Here is a 14,698-nt window from a genome sequence, read left to right as displayed (position 1 = left end):
CTGAACTACAATCTTCAGACAAAACTCTGGAACAAAGGCGGTTCATCACAGGGATTGGGTTTGGAGCCTCCTGTAGGGGGCGCCAGAGGTCACAGGGGGCTTAAATCTTAGATCTAAAGAAGAAAGAAACACGTGATAATGGAACCTTGTAGAATCTGGAGAAGACCAAAGAAACAACCCTGTGCTTTTCTATATTGAGGATTTTGTATGCTATTGATTCACGATTAAACCGGAAATATACACCAGAATCCAAAACAAGTTTCTTGAGGGTTCCCCCCGACGCCTACGGGGAGAACATTCCACAGCCGGGAATCAAACCGCCGTCTTCCCGCTCCCTCACCTTGCAAAGTCGTACCAACTAATCAATTTCACCCGAACAACATCCTCGAGTCTGGTTTTTCTCGACGCCTCAATAAATATCAGCCGTGCTCGGCGGGCGGGCGGGCGGTGTTTCCTCCGGCGGACCTCCGTGGTCGGAGTCCGACGTGGTTTCCAGTCCTGCGCGCTGCACCTGTGCGAGGCCGCGTGTTACCTCGCCAGTGGAAATCATAAATACATCAAGTCTGCAAAAAATTCCCAGACCCTGACCTTGAATTCGAAAGGCATAAATCGAGAGGAATGGTAGTTTTTTTGTTTTTTTGGGTTACCATGTACCTCGTGTTGTTTTTTTTACTCCAGTCTGGTCTTCCAGGGATCCTTCGCCTCCCGGCTGAGCGTTCAAACGGGAACCGACCTGACGAGTCTGTTTCGCACACTGATCCCCTCCCTCCCTCCCCTCCCCTCCCTCCACTCTTTTTTTTTTCCTCCCTCTTTATCAGCACCTTCTATTTATAGCACCTTGACTGCAGCGGCGCAGCTTAGTACAGTATGTTCCATAAAACACAGGCCTGTCCTGACCACATATGCCTCTGCATCGCCTCCCACTGCTGCCTTGCAGTGAGTGTATGGAGGCCGCTGGAAACATCCACACACACACACACACATACTATGAAGTCACACAGCCTTGGGCATGCAGGCATGCACACACACACACACACACATGCAGACAAACGAGTGAGCGATGCAATCAGACACACACACACATGCAGCCAAATATAGTAAGTGATACAAACGCACGGGGGATGAAAAAGAAAAACACACGAACTCCAAGATTCACCCCGAGGTCTGAATACATTCGCGGAAAAGCAGAAGAGAGTACTGTATTCCGCGGGTTTTTTCGGACGGTCGAGACGATTTCCGTTAAAACGAGCAGCCCCTCGCCTGCGTGACGGTAACGCGTCCAGACTTTATGAGGTCGGGTGAGATTTTTCCGCTAAACAGACACCAAAAGCTGCGACGCCGGGGCCCGGAGAATTAATTCAATCAAGTCCTTCTTGTCGCCGCGGCTCCGGGTTGAAACTGGAGCGGGCGATCCTTGAAACGACGCCGTTCACCTGCAAGCCGACGTCTGGAGACCTGGACTTTAGAATCCATATCATCGCGTGTCCTAAATAACTCTTTGAGAAACTGGTTCAAAGAGTTGCAGCCGGACAAGCGACAGGAAGGGGCACGGAAGGTCACGACGAGCTGAAGTTAACAAACTGAAGTGGATTAAAGCTGCAGCGGCATGAAACATAGAGTCGCTGGCGAACAGGAAGTGGAAGCGAACCATGGATTTTAGGATCCGACCAAAAAAAACCAAACAATAACTGAATCATAAAACTAACATGTATTTAAATTAGAAATGGGCTCCATGATTTGTTTAACAAGATCTCGACATACATAGTAACTACAGGACTGAATACAAACACTTACACTGTTCTTATTAAAAAAAAAAAAAACAGTGCTCTTTCTCTTGCCCCGAATTCACATCAGCTGGGACAGGGGTGTTATTTTATATGTTTGTTGTTGTTGTTGTCTTTTAACAATTTCTCCCTTCACGTGCTTGTCCAAGTTTCGAGTTCCGAGTTTGTTTTAAAGACATTTTACTTGAATTTTTGGTGTTTCTATCTCCATCTCTGTGAATCAACAACGATTCACAGAGTTTTTATACCACACGGCATAAAAACACACAAGCTGTCGGAATAAAAAGCGGAAAATTGAGATGATGCCACATTAAGTAAAAGTGTAACAGGCGCGACCAGTTCAGGCTACATATAAACACTCAATACAACTTATTTTACACTATTAGGCGACAAGAATGACCAAAACATTGCTCTAAACAATGGATGTCAATCAAGCATATCTTTTAAAGCGGAACAGAAAACGTACAGCCCTTTACCACGATGTACTATTTGACTTAAAGAGTTTGCAGACGTCTGCTCCACCCCGGAGAAATCTCCACGAGGAGCTTCTTCCGATTACTCAACGCTTACCAGGCAGCGCATTCAGATTACATCACCGTGTTGTTGTTGTTGTTGTTGTTGTCCCACCCCCCCACACACACACACACCAGAAAAAGTCGGTAAGCTCGACTGACCTGACCTCGGCAGCTGGGCACCGATTATACGGAGGGGGGGGGGAGAAGAAGGTCGAAGGTCAAGGTTTCTGTACACTGTGACAAACCGCGACTCGCCACGCTCGCCGTCTATCTGCTCGCATCACGCAGCGGCTTCCTGATGTCAATAAACTGTGAGAAAACACTTTGAATAAATAGAGAAGGAATAGACGCGTTGGTATTTCGACAAACGTGCAGACACACGCTGAGAAGGAACCGCGTACTGTAACACTGACAGTCTGAGGTTATTTTACATTTAACTTAAAATCTAATGATAAACACATTTTAGTTGAGGGCCCACATTTGGACCAATCTGATTTTGATTGGTAACGACAGGTAAAATAGGGCAATAATAACCTTTAAATATACAAATTAAGCTTTTTCTTTGTTGTGGCGCCGAGTACTCGTGATGAAAATGTCTATATTTTTCACAAAAGTCAAACAATTACTGTAGGAAATGAACAAAAATACAGTAGAATGGTTTAAAAAAAAAACTCCAAGACGCCTCAGATCATATAGAAGGCTGTAAAATGGCTGTGGAACCAGGATTATTCAAACATGCAAAGCGATAAATAAAGAACTAGACGTCTTCTTGTTTCAAATGGGAAGGTGAGAAACGGGTCAACACGCGAAATGCTTCAAGATTTAAGAAATCATGATAATGTTTTGAGCGGAAATGTTAAACGATGAACGTTTGACCGAAGAAAAAAAAAAGCAACAGGTCAAAATAACATATGGCCAAATAGTGAGTACCTGCACACACACACACACACACACACACACACACACACACACACACACACACACACACACACACACCACACACACACACACACACACACACACACACACACACACACACACACACACACACACACACACACACACACACACACACACACCACACACACACACACACACACACACACACACACACACACACACAGAGGAGGTGTGTCACAGCCCGCTGGCACGGCTTCAGCTAAACTAACCTTGACAGACTTGGACGAGCTTCCAATAAACGAGCCGCGTTGCCAAAAAAGCACGTGGGCTGAATTTTTGACGTAACGGAGATTAACACCTCGACTGGCAGCGTGGCGGACGGATCCAACATATAAAACCAAACAAACTAACGGTTAGCGGCATTCCGCGGCGCCGCTAACCAAAAGAGAAGGGACCGAAACGCGAGGTAATCTGCGTCTGTGCTGATTATGATCGGCTCCCGTGTCGCGCCGATATTATCAATGACGACTTCGCCAAACACTGAAGCCGAAGCGTGGCGTTAAATAAAAGCGAGGCGTGAATTTTATCGTGATTATAAAAAGTTTGCCGGAGGAGGAAGAGGAGGGGGGGTAAGAAATGCCCCAATATGGCTGCAAGTAGCCGTGGCATGTTGAAACCGGCTGGCGAGCTTAAAGAACTGTGGCTTTAATGAGAAGGTGCAGAACACGGCTCAGTGATCTGGAACTCATCCAAAGGCTGCGATGCATTCCTGTGCCCATCCCCTCCGCATCCCGACGCATGCAAAACACTCTTGCGCACGTTCGTACACGCCATCCCCCCTATGTGCATAGGGGGAGGTGGGTTGTTTTTTGTTTGTGCTGTTTTTTGTTTTTAATGTGTACATTTATGTCTGTGACGGCTTCGACACTGTAGTACCAGGGCTCCGGGCCGAACACAATACCCGTCCACTGTGTGCGGCGGGACGTCTGCGCGCTCTCGCCCCTCCTCCCTCGCCGCTTCGTTCCTGCAAAGTTCACTACGGAGGCGGACGGAGGCTGGAATACTTGTGGCCCCGACAACAAAAGGCGCAGGAATGCCCTTCTGCAAACTGGCCAACGATGCCCGGCGGTCTCCTGCCCGCCTGGTGCGCTCTCCGTGCTCACGCAACGCCTCAGCTTTTGTTTTTTTTGTTGTTGTTTTTTTGGGCTCTCTTTTGAAATGTAACCCTTTGCTATCAGACGCAGCTGCAAACAGTGATAAAGTACAGCAGGCGGTGACTCAGCACTTTCTCCTCCCTCCTATCGCGAGCTACTGTCCCGCAGACACGGTACTCTTTTTTTTTTTTGTCCTCAGCCAGAGGTGAAAGACGCTGTAAGGTCCGCAGCCATACATGCGTGCTCTTATCTTTAATCCCATACAGCTGAGGCCCGACAGAGCGAAAGCAAACACGCCATATTAGAGGTGGGGGGTGGAGTGGGAGGGTGGGGGGATATGGGATGGGGCGGGGCGTCTGGCACAACACGCCACACTGTGTCTACACGCTATAGTCTATATAAATATAGATATCTATCAGTGAACGCCGCACCTGCTCAGAGCTTCAACTGACAGAGCCTCTGCGGAGGGGGGGGGGGGGGGGGGGGGGGGGGGGGGGGGGGCATGACGGAGGTAAACAACTTGATGAACCGGAGGTACGCTGTCGCTCCACAGGGGTAAACGACAGACCACCCGACCTGCTCTCTGCACAACCTGCAATTAGTTTATATACAACAGATATTTACAAACCCCCCCCCCCCCAAAAAAAAAAAACAACTGCGGCAGGGATTCAGATGTGTTTACTGTATTTACTGTACATTACTATACATTGTGCAGGGACCTGTGGAGAGAATCGTGGGTTCAGCAGACTGAAACGTTCTCCACAAATTATATATATATAAAAAAAGGGAAGTCTCGGTTTAAGAATACGCATTTTTGTACGGTCAACTACTGATTACTGATGTTTTTTTTTCAGTGGTATGAGACATAAGTGTGGCCTAATGTATAAATAGATACACGAGGTTATGCAGATTAAATGATATTGTAGAACCGTTGGAACATCTCGTTCCAACATCATGAGAAATTAATCATATTTAGAGACAATTTGTTGAAGCTATAGATAGGAATGTATTACACGGACACATTTTTGGTGTATAAGTGAATCGTGGCACAAAAAAGTGCATAACAAAATAATGTTGAACTTTTAAGTGACTTATAAAGGATGAAAACTATAATCGTTTCACGTTTCACTGTCGTTTTTAATTATTCTACACTGTGTTTATTGTGTCCATTCTGCCGTCGTGCATATTTTACAACCTTTTATTCGTTTATTCAGTCAATTTGCGGTCACAGTATTACATATATATATTTAACACATATATAATGTGTTAAATTGAGATTTAGAAACCACATCATAAATAGATGTGAAATTTAATTTAACACCAACAATCTTGAAATAAATCTGTAAACGAATCAAAATAACTATAAATTGTGACACAATATGTAATTTTTTTTTTTTTTTGTTATATTCACACTTTCAAAGAAATAAACAAAAGCTAAACCAAGCAAACTACAATGTATTAAGTCTTGAAAGAGCTTTTAACAACACAGAAATGTGGAAAAAAAACAATATTTAAAGGTATATTTACTGAACAGTCACCTGCCCTGTTTTATATTTTTGTTATACAACAAAACAAAAGGACATGCGTCAATTAGAAATCAAGAGGGGGCTGTGTTGAAATGAGATTGTTCCTCCTCGCTGATCAACAGCTGCTGGTTGAAGTCTTGGAAAACGACTCACACTCGTCCTGGATACAGTCTCTTGTTAATGCAGCCATGTGAAAGAAAAATGCAGCCGAGAAGCAGAAGCCTCCTTTCAACCCTTTTTTTTTTTCAAGCTGCTAAAAACATATAAAAAAAAACAAAGAAGAAGACGTGAATGAAAGCTGAACTGTTTACAAGGAAACTCTGCAGGGAGGCTTGTAACAGAATATTGTGTGAAACTGGAAACACGCCTGCTGATAATTAAAATGACTTTTGTATTCTTTGATATTAAATGGGGGGAATAAATAAAGCGTTGCCTGGCACGTCGCGTCGGCGGTGGCGCGCCGAGCCGATGCAGCGGGGATCATTCCGCTACCTGGAATTAATGCGTCCCGGACCACCTGGAGACGAGCGGCGAAGGTACGAGAGACGCACTCATGAACGAATTAGAGGCTGTAATTAAAAGTGCGCCGCGACAAGCGGGAAAAGACATATATCTGGAGGTGATGCACATCCTGAGAGGAGTGCAGAATAAGCGGTTGCTATGGCCGTTTCCACGGAGACAAAACCAAGTGTTTTTGAAAAGTTCCACCTTTTAAAAACTGTTGTGTAAACAGACACAAACGATACGAACATTTTCACTTGAAAACAAAAAGGTTGTTTTCACCCGTTTCCATGACGACGGTTTTCAAAATGTTGTGTTTTTGCCCGTTTCCATGAAAAGGGCTTTCAAAAAGTTGTGTCTTCAGCCATTTCTATGAAGACGGTTTTCAAAAAGTTGTATTTTCGCCCATTTCTTTTAAGATGGTTTTCAAAAAGTAGTTTTCATCTGTTTCTTTGAAGACTGTTATCAAAAAGTAGTTTTAACCCGTTTCTTTGAAAACGGTTTTCGAAAAAGTTATGTTTACACTCTTTTTCATGAAGACGGTTTTCAGAAAGTTGTGTTTTTGGCCATTTCTTGTTATGAAAATGGCTTTTTGTTTTCGCTCGTTTCTTGAAGACGGTTTTCAAAAAGTAGTTTTCACCCGTTTCTTTGAAGACTGTTTTCAAAAAGTTATGTTTTTGGCCGTTTCTTTTTATGAAAACGGCTTTCAAATAGTTGTGTTTTCGCTCGTTTCTTGAAGACAGTTTTCAAAAAGTTATGTTTACACTCTTTTCCATGAAGACGGTTTTCAGAAAGTTGTGTTTTCGCCCGTTTCTATGACTCCAAGCACTGTTGTCATGTAAACAAACAAAACGCAAAGAAAGTTATGCCTTTTCGCTTGAAAATGTGGTTTTGCGTAAACGAGACGGAAAACAATCTAAAGTTGCAACAAGTATCAGACGCGACATATTGATGTCGAGAAGAACGTAATTAAAAACACGTCCGCACATGTTGCCGGATCGGCGGCGGCAGCGGCACAACCTAACATTACATCACAAACTCTTGCTAATCTGGCGGCTGCGGTTTGAGCGTTTTACGCCTGACGCTTCCGCCGTGACCTCCAACGGCGGCCGTCTTTAATACCGCACAAATGTACCGGAGTGTGAAGAGAGCTGCAGAAAGAGGAACAAGAGAGCGAGAGAGAGAGAGAGAGAGAAGCCACTTCCTTTTAGTGAATGAGAGCGCTGTCCAAGAAACCACAGAGTTTCACAAAGTCCCACGCTGACTCTCGTGTGTGAGACGCTGCGAGTCGGCGTCTCGGCTGCGTCGCGTTTATCGTCCAAAACAATAAAACCGCCGCCGCCCTACTAAAAATTAAAAAAAAAACTCAAACAGCCGTCTCAGTTTTACAGGTCCCGTTTTGGAAATGTCATTTATCAGATGATGTTTTCTTGAAATAATCTTCAGACAAAACTAGACGAGACACCGGAGAGCCTGGTTTTTTTTGCGGCGTCATTTTACGGAACGACGTTGTGAAAACGGCTCCCGAGGTCGAACCTTTCATGGAAACAGAGAAAAACTACTTTTTGGGAACGCTGCTGCATGCTGGTCCTGGTCACCGCGGTCGTAGTAACTGGCAGTTCTGCACATGCTCAGTAGAGACAATCAGAAGAACGTTTCCTCCGTCGCGTCCATAATCTCCTGGGACTTGGTAGTTTTATTTTGACAGTCACCGAAATAACAATCCAACTCTCGTTTGAATGTCCACTAGAATGTCTACACCCAATATTTATAGCGGAATATGTGTGTGTGTGTGTGTGTGTGTTTCATTACAAAAACAAACAGCAGCGGCCACTAGTGGCCCAACATGAAAACTACATCGTTTTCCAAAACATTCTGAAACGACAGTACAAAAACAATGCGGTTTCACTTGAACCGTTGTGGAAACGATCTTTGAATGTCACTTTGACGTCTCCTACTGGCGGTTCGATGGCGGGGGGGGGGAGGGTCTTGGTGGGGGGGGGGGGGGGGGGGGGGTGATGGGGGGATCTGGGGGGGATTACCCGGCCAGGTGGCGAATCAAACTGTCCATGAATAAAAGCAATCCAATGACTGGCTCCCGGCCGGCTTTTTACGGACGCTCAGGGATAAATGTCAGATTATCTCCCTACCAGTGTGTGTGTGTGTGTGTGTGTGTGTGTGTGTGTGTGTGTGTGTGTGTGTGTGTGTGTCGGATGTTTGTACATTTGATTATGTGCAAGCATGTTTGTATTTGTGGCTGCAAATGCATGCCCAGGTGTGTGTGTGTGTGTGTGTGTGTGTGTGTGTGTGTGTGTGTGTGTGTGTGTGTGTGTGTGTGTGTGTATGTGTGTGTGTGTGTGTGTGTCGGAGCCGGAGAGTGATTCCCCTGATGGCGGTGACAGATGGGGGGGGGAGTGGCTCAGCTTGTTCCCTCCGCCACCTCTTGAGCACGAGGGCGGGATGTGTGTTGGTACAGTGACCACGCTCCCTCGCTCGCCCACCGCTCCCTCACTCGCTCCCTCGCTCGCCCACCGACTAACAGGGACGGCGTTGTTTTCATTCAACAACAGAAAAAGCACATCTCGTACCGCTGGAGTTCAGGCGTTGGATCGCAGACGAGCCGAGAGACGTCGTCACTCCAACGCACCGATTCGACGCTGAAGACGATACGACACCCTTTCACTTCACCGCCGGCGTCTCACAATCCCTACACGAGGAACCCTACATTTCAAGTGTGCAATTAAGCATTCACGCCTCCAGAAAACGCGAGGTCGTGATGAAGGTCTCCATCCGCCTCTTCTCAAGGAGGAGACATCTCGGGGTGCTCGGAAGTACGCAGGTGAAAGGAGACGTGGGGTTCTGGCCGTGCTTCGAGACGTTTAAGATCTTGGGTTTTCAATCAGATTTAACACATTTTATACACAAATCGAACATAATTACATCACACAATTCTATTAGCAGCTCATAATGGGGGGAAAAAGTTGGGAGTCCTCCGCCGAGGGTGAAGTTTCTCTCCGGATTGGTGGTTTTTAAAAGGTGTCAGCACACATCTTGGTTTCCTGAATGGCGAGGACAGATTGCATGCAGGAATGTGTGTGTGTGTGTGTGTGTGTGTGTGTGTGTGTGTGTGTGTGTGTAATTTGAATTGTTCCGGGTGGACCCGCGACTTCCAGCCAACACGCCGGCCCGGCCTCCCCCTTCAGCTCTGTCGGTTCAGCAAAGCATCAAGCGGCGTTAAGCACATGCTGGCGTTCCAGGTGTGCTCGGAATAAGTGCCTCGGGTGCGTAGTAACGCTCTTGGGTGAAATCCAAAGCACATTAACGTTGCAGTCATTAGCGGCACAAGGACGCTTCCCGCGCTGGCGCTCGAAACCGCCGACTGGGCGCCGCCGCATGAGCCCCAATCCACCATGATGAACTTCTTCGTGTGGGTTTGTGGGTAATTCCAGGGTACCCCCCCCCCCTCCCCCCCTTGGCCAACTTGAGCATCAATCATGTTCATCCAACTTCCCGCCAGGAGGCAGGAAATTGGAGCGAAAAAAAAAAAAAAAAAAAGCCTGGTCTTAAAGGAGCAGCCACACCTCCGTTCAGCCGCAGCCAAAAGGTCAAAAAGGAACTTGGCACCGCGCAAACCGGTGATTGCACTCGTCCAAAGTTAAACGGTTTTCGGGAACAAAGCGCCGCTCGCCCGCCGCCGTCGTCCGCCGCCCGCAGCCCGCCCGCCGCCCGCCCGCCGGACTGTGTGCTTTCGCTGTTCAACAAGATCAACCGAGCGGTAAATCTCTGGGAAAACAATCACGCTAATCGCGCCGTGTCAATTCCAGCTGCCAGAATCTCTCAGTTAATCTCTGATTTACATCAAAACAGCAATTTAAGCCCCGTTTCTTTCAGGATCCGAGTCGAGATTTCACCCGTTTAGACTCGCGAGTCCCGACAGAGCGAGCGAACCCCCCCCCCCCCCCGAGTCGGTGAGCTCCAGCCGGTGTGGCGGCGCATTAGAAACACAAACCAGGCGCGACATGTGCCTTTTAAGGAGAATGTTCCTTGCGTTGGAAAATGCCTCTTACTGTCAGAAATACTTTTACACGGTGCCACTTGTGCTGAACACGACTGTGTGGAGCAGCGAGCGCCAATAACATCAAACTCGCACTTAGAAATCATCACATCCTTTGGCAAATCTGTTAATTGAGGCTCCACGAGACACAGAAAGTGTAGAGAAGCAGAACAAATTGGCCCAGGGGCTCCTTGTTAAGAAAATGCACAGTTCATTAACCCCTTCTTAGCAGTTAACGCGCAGCGACTCGGGAGCGCCGCAGGGAACCGCAGCTGGTTAAAGGTTTTCGCTCTCAGGGAGTCGAACCTGCGACCCTCTGGAGCTCCACATCAGAAACACCAACTGGTTGAGTATCTAAGAATTGTGAAGCTTGTACGTCTTGTCTGCTCCTCCCTTCTTTTGGAACTTGAGACGCGACGACACGGAGGTACGACAGAACCGCTTCGACGAATCGTTCAATAATAAAAAGGAAAAAAAAAAAAAGCAGCTTCAATCAGCGGGAGGGGAGGCGAGGCCCGGGGGGGTCGGGGGGGGGGGGGGAGGTCGGCGAAGCACGTCGTGTTAACAAGCCGGAGGACGGTGATGCAGACAGGTAAAGTCCATCAACATTGCGAGATAACGCTGGAGGAGAGGAACAGTCTGTGAACTGTGTGACGTCGCGTTGGCCCGCGGCCAGCACACAGACGAAACCAAAAAAACTGTGAATCCCAACGTGTCCGTTTACTCAGTTTGTTGGTAATTTACTCAACTGCAGAGATGAATGAGGAACTCACACACACACACACACACACACACACACACTCAGGAGGATGCAGGACGCGAGATTATTCCGAGGCGTCATTAAGTCCGCGCAAAAATGCAAAGTTTTCCGATGTGCAATTTGCTTTGTAAATGAAGGTGGACCCACTCGTAAAGCTGCCGTCTGTACCGATGCATCAAGCCGCTGCAGATGTGCTCGCGCAAAAAAAAAAAGAAAACGCTCTTTTGATCTTTCCCCGACGGCTGGCCAGTGCTGACAGGTGAACAAAAAAGTGGGAAGCTGACAAACACGTCACTGAGCTGTAAATGTGTACTGTACACCCCCCCCCCCCCCCCCTCCCCCCTCCCCCCCACAAGCCAAATGTGATATCTGCACCTGTGGAAATGGGACACTGTGTTCCAGCAGGGAAAACTAATACCGGCCTCGCCTCCCCGCCGGCCTTTTGACTCTGTGACACCGGCGAGGTATCACGGTAACAACACCAGCGACGTCCGTCTAATTAAGTTGTGCGCGGCGGCGGCAGGGATATTGAGCGACGCGGCAGCTAATTTGTCAGCCTTCGAGGAAGAAGAAGAAGAAGAAAGAAAAAAGAAACGCCGCTTACCTTGGCGGTCAGTCGTCTTCAACGCCGGGTCGCTTCTTTCCCTTTGATCCCGGCTTTCATCTCGACGCAGATCGTGGGGAAAAAAAATCTGCAATTAGGAGGAAAAAAACGATGTGATTCTTGGAGGGGGGGAAATAAATGAAATAAATAAACAAATAAATAAAAGACCTATTATGCAGTTCCACCCTGTGGGACGGTGCGACACGGGGGGAAACCCCACGTGGCTACTGATGCATGCAGGTACCGCCGAGTCGGGGGACGAGGTGGGAGGAGCCTCATCGCCCGAGACGAGGGGGAGGGGGGAGTAAAATAAATCCAAGGAGGAGGTTGCCAGGTTTTGTTGTCTATGAAAAGCGATGTTAGATTTTCATGTGACCAGCTTAACACTAAAAGGCTTTGCGGTCTAATCCTTGAGCCAAATGAAGTGTGTCTAACGCGAGGGCTTAGGCCGGCCGCGGGAATCAAAGGACAGTTTGGCGCTTGGAACCTCGGGAGACGCCCCCGAAAGGCCGGGAGGAGTCGGCGCCGCCGTCTGCCGCAGCGGTGCAGGTATTCCCTTAATCGTCTGTCTGGAAGCGCCGCTCTTCATGCAACAGGGCCCGTTATTTACCAACGGCACCTCGGGGAGGGATTACGTAATCGCAACTGGGTCAACAGGGGGTAAATTATCACGAGTTAAACTCGGGTCTCTTCCACACGGCGATGACCAGTTGAACTTTTTATTGTGCCACTGAAGTAGAAATACGAGAAAACTCCGGAACTTTCCCTCAGCTATCTGAGAAACAGTTAGAAAGTGGGGGGTTTTTTTGTCTTTCGTCTTTTTGATCCTGTTTTCACTGCAACGATTTCAGGGGAAAATACAAACTTTTCAAAGCGTCTCAACTTCGCTGGAAACGACTTTTCTTCCGTCGACATGCTAAATGCTAGAAAACGAGCACCACAACCGCGTGAAACGGCGAATGCACATTACATATTCCAGTTCTATAGTGCGTATTGGTAGTTTTACAGTTGAGTCACGGGTTAACAGCATCCTGTACTCCCATCGGTAATGTTCATACTGTGTTGTTCTTTGTGTGCATATATGATTGTGTGTGTGTGTGTGGCTTCATTATAAAAACAAACAGCAGCACCAACTAGTGGCCCAACAATCCAGCTACAGTGTAAACGTGAAACCTTCCGATGCGTTTTCACTTGAAACGTTGTGGTGTAAATAGGCCTTGAATTGTCAAAGTGAATAATTGGCCCTCACACATCAACAAATGGGTCCCCCCCCCCCCCCCCCCCCCCCCACCTCCCCCCTCCCCCCTCCCCCCCCCCCCTCCCCCCCACCCCTGAGAAAGAACGGCCTGCAGCTTAACAAACTGGACTCTCGGTTTAATCGAGGATACGACTATTGAACATTAAAGTCAATTATAGTTCACATTCAATCATTTCAAACGGAGCAGGACCGAAAATGTGCCTCTTTGTATCGAGTCAAATAAAGCGATCTGGCGGCGGCAAATTGAATAATGCGTCACATCTGCGCCTCCTCCGGGGACTACACACACACACACACACACACACACACACACACACACACACACACACACACACATGCTCGAGAGAGATTAAACGCAGAAATGTTTAAAAGCCTGGTATTAAAACACCTCGTTTGCAGAGACGATCACAAAGAGAGTAACAGACACCATGAGGAGAGGAGGACGGACTGCAGACATGCATGGAAGTCATTTCATAGACGGCGGGGACACACATGACCGGAGGCCCGGGTGAAACTATTCCGACCGACTCTCCATCTAACGACGCCGATCTCTGCAACGGCTGTCACTTTTAAGCAATTTAACCCGTTGCACCCTCCCGACTCTAATAGCATTCGATGACTTATTTGGGATACGTTCGTCAAATGTTGTGCGTGAGGAGGAAAGACAAATACAGGGGGCTTTCCAAGTCGTTTCCCCATCTCCCCATACCCGAATCATAAAAGGTGTGACTGCACCAGGTAATTCGGCTCTTAAAGAAAAGCTGCAAACTGTTCTGTTTGATTTGTGTCTAAAAAAGTGAGCGTCGGTTGACGGGTTCAGATGTTTCTCTGAACGTGTACGCTAATTAAAGCAACTCAAACCTTCCATCAGCTGAGGGTTGGTTCGTTGCACAAGGTAACCCCACTTAACGTTCATCCGCGTTACAGTTTGTTCGGTAAAAGGGATGCTGAAGTACTTTGGTTGTGTCCTTCCGCAGTTTCAGCCGTGAAAGCCTTTGCTGCCTACCCTTTGTTCTTTTGGATCTCCTTCACTTTGCCCCTGAGCAGAGGCACTTTACCCTTTCTGGTATCGGCGAGGCTGAAGCAGAGATCTGCCTCCAACCCGAAAGAGTGTCTTATCGCGGTTTTTCTCTGAGCAATCGAATTCTGACCAACGGACAAAGACTCGGCCGCCTCCTTTGAGCGCCGACGTCCTCCAGCTGGGAAACCACAGGCACTCCTTGATTTCACTAGTCATTGTCAAGCAACTTAATGAAAAGTGTTTTGAATTTGAAGCAAATGCATCCGTGTCCAAGAACAACTGAACAACTGAATCCTCCCCCAGTTAAACCTCGGAATGTGAGACGTCCGTCAGTTTAGGAGTAAACTGATATTTTCCAAAACCTCCTTGGAAAGTTAATACGACGTGCAGCGCGAAGGTGAACGAGCTATACACTTTATCATGAAAGTAAAAAGTCAACAAATATAGATACATATGTAAAATGAATGCTATTTATAGATTGTGGGTCTCAGACATGCATTATTTTGTGACACGTCCATCATATAGACGATTAACGAACGACATGCATCTGAAACCACCTCGACTCCCGACACGAATCCTGGCACCAGATGAAGGTTATATAAAAAAAAACCAAAAACAATT

At 47.3% G+C, this 14,698-nt stretch overlaps 1 long non-coding RNA gene across 1 annotated transcript in view; it reads right to left on the bottom strand.

Annotated features, from left to right (window-relative positions):
- The window catches only part of LOC308145868, a 119,630-nt gene that overhangs the window by 83,148 nt on the left and 21,784 nt on the right, over positions 1-14,698 (bottom strand). Inside the window, exon 2 of the long non-coding RNA XR_013937092.1 lies at positions 11,799-11,886. This is a non-coding gene — a long non-coding RNA (uncharacterized lncRNA). The remainder of the gene's footprint in view (positions 1-11,798; positions 11,887-14,698) is intronic.

Source organism: Blennius ocellaris, assembly GCF_963422515.1.
Source record: "Blennius ocellaris genome assembly, chromosome: 21".
Lineage (NCBI taxonomy): Eukaryota > Metazoa > Chordata > Actinopteri > Blenniiformes > Blenniidae > Blennius > Blennius ocellaris.
Note: the sequence above shows the minus strand (reverse complement) of the source record. Positions and strands in the feature narration are given on the sequence as shown.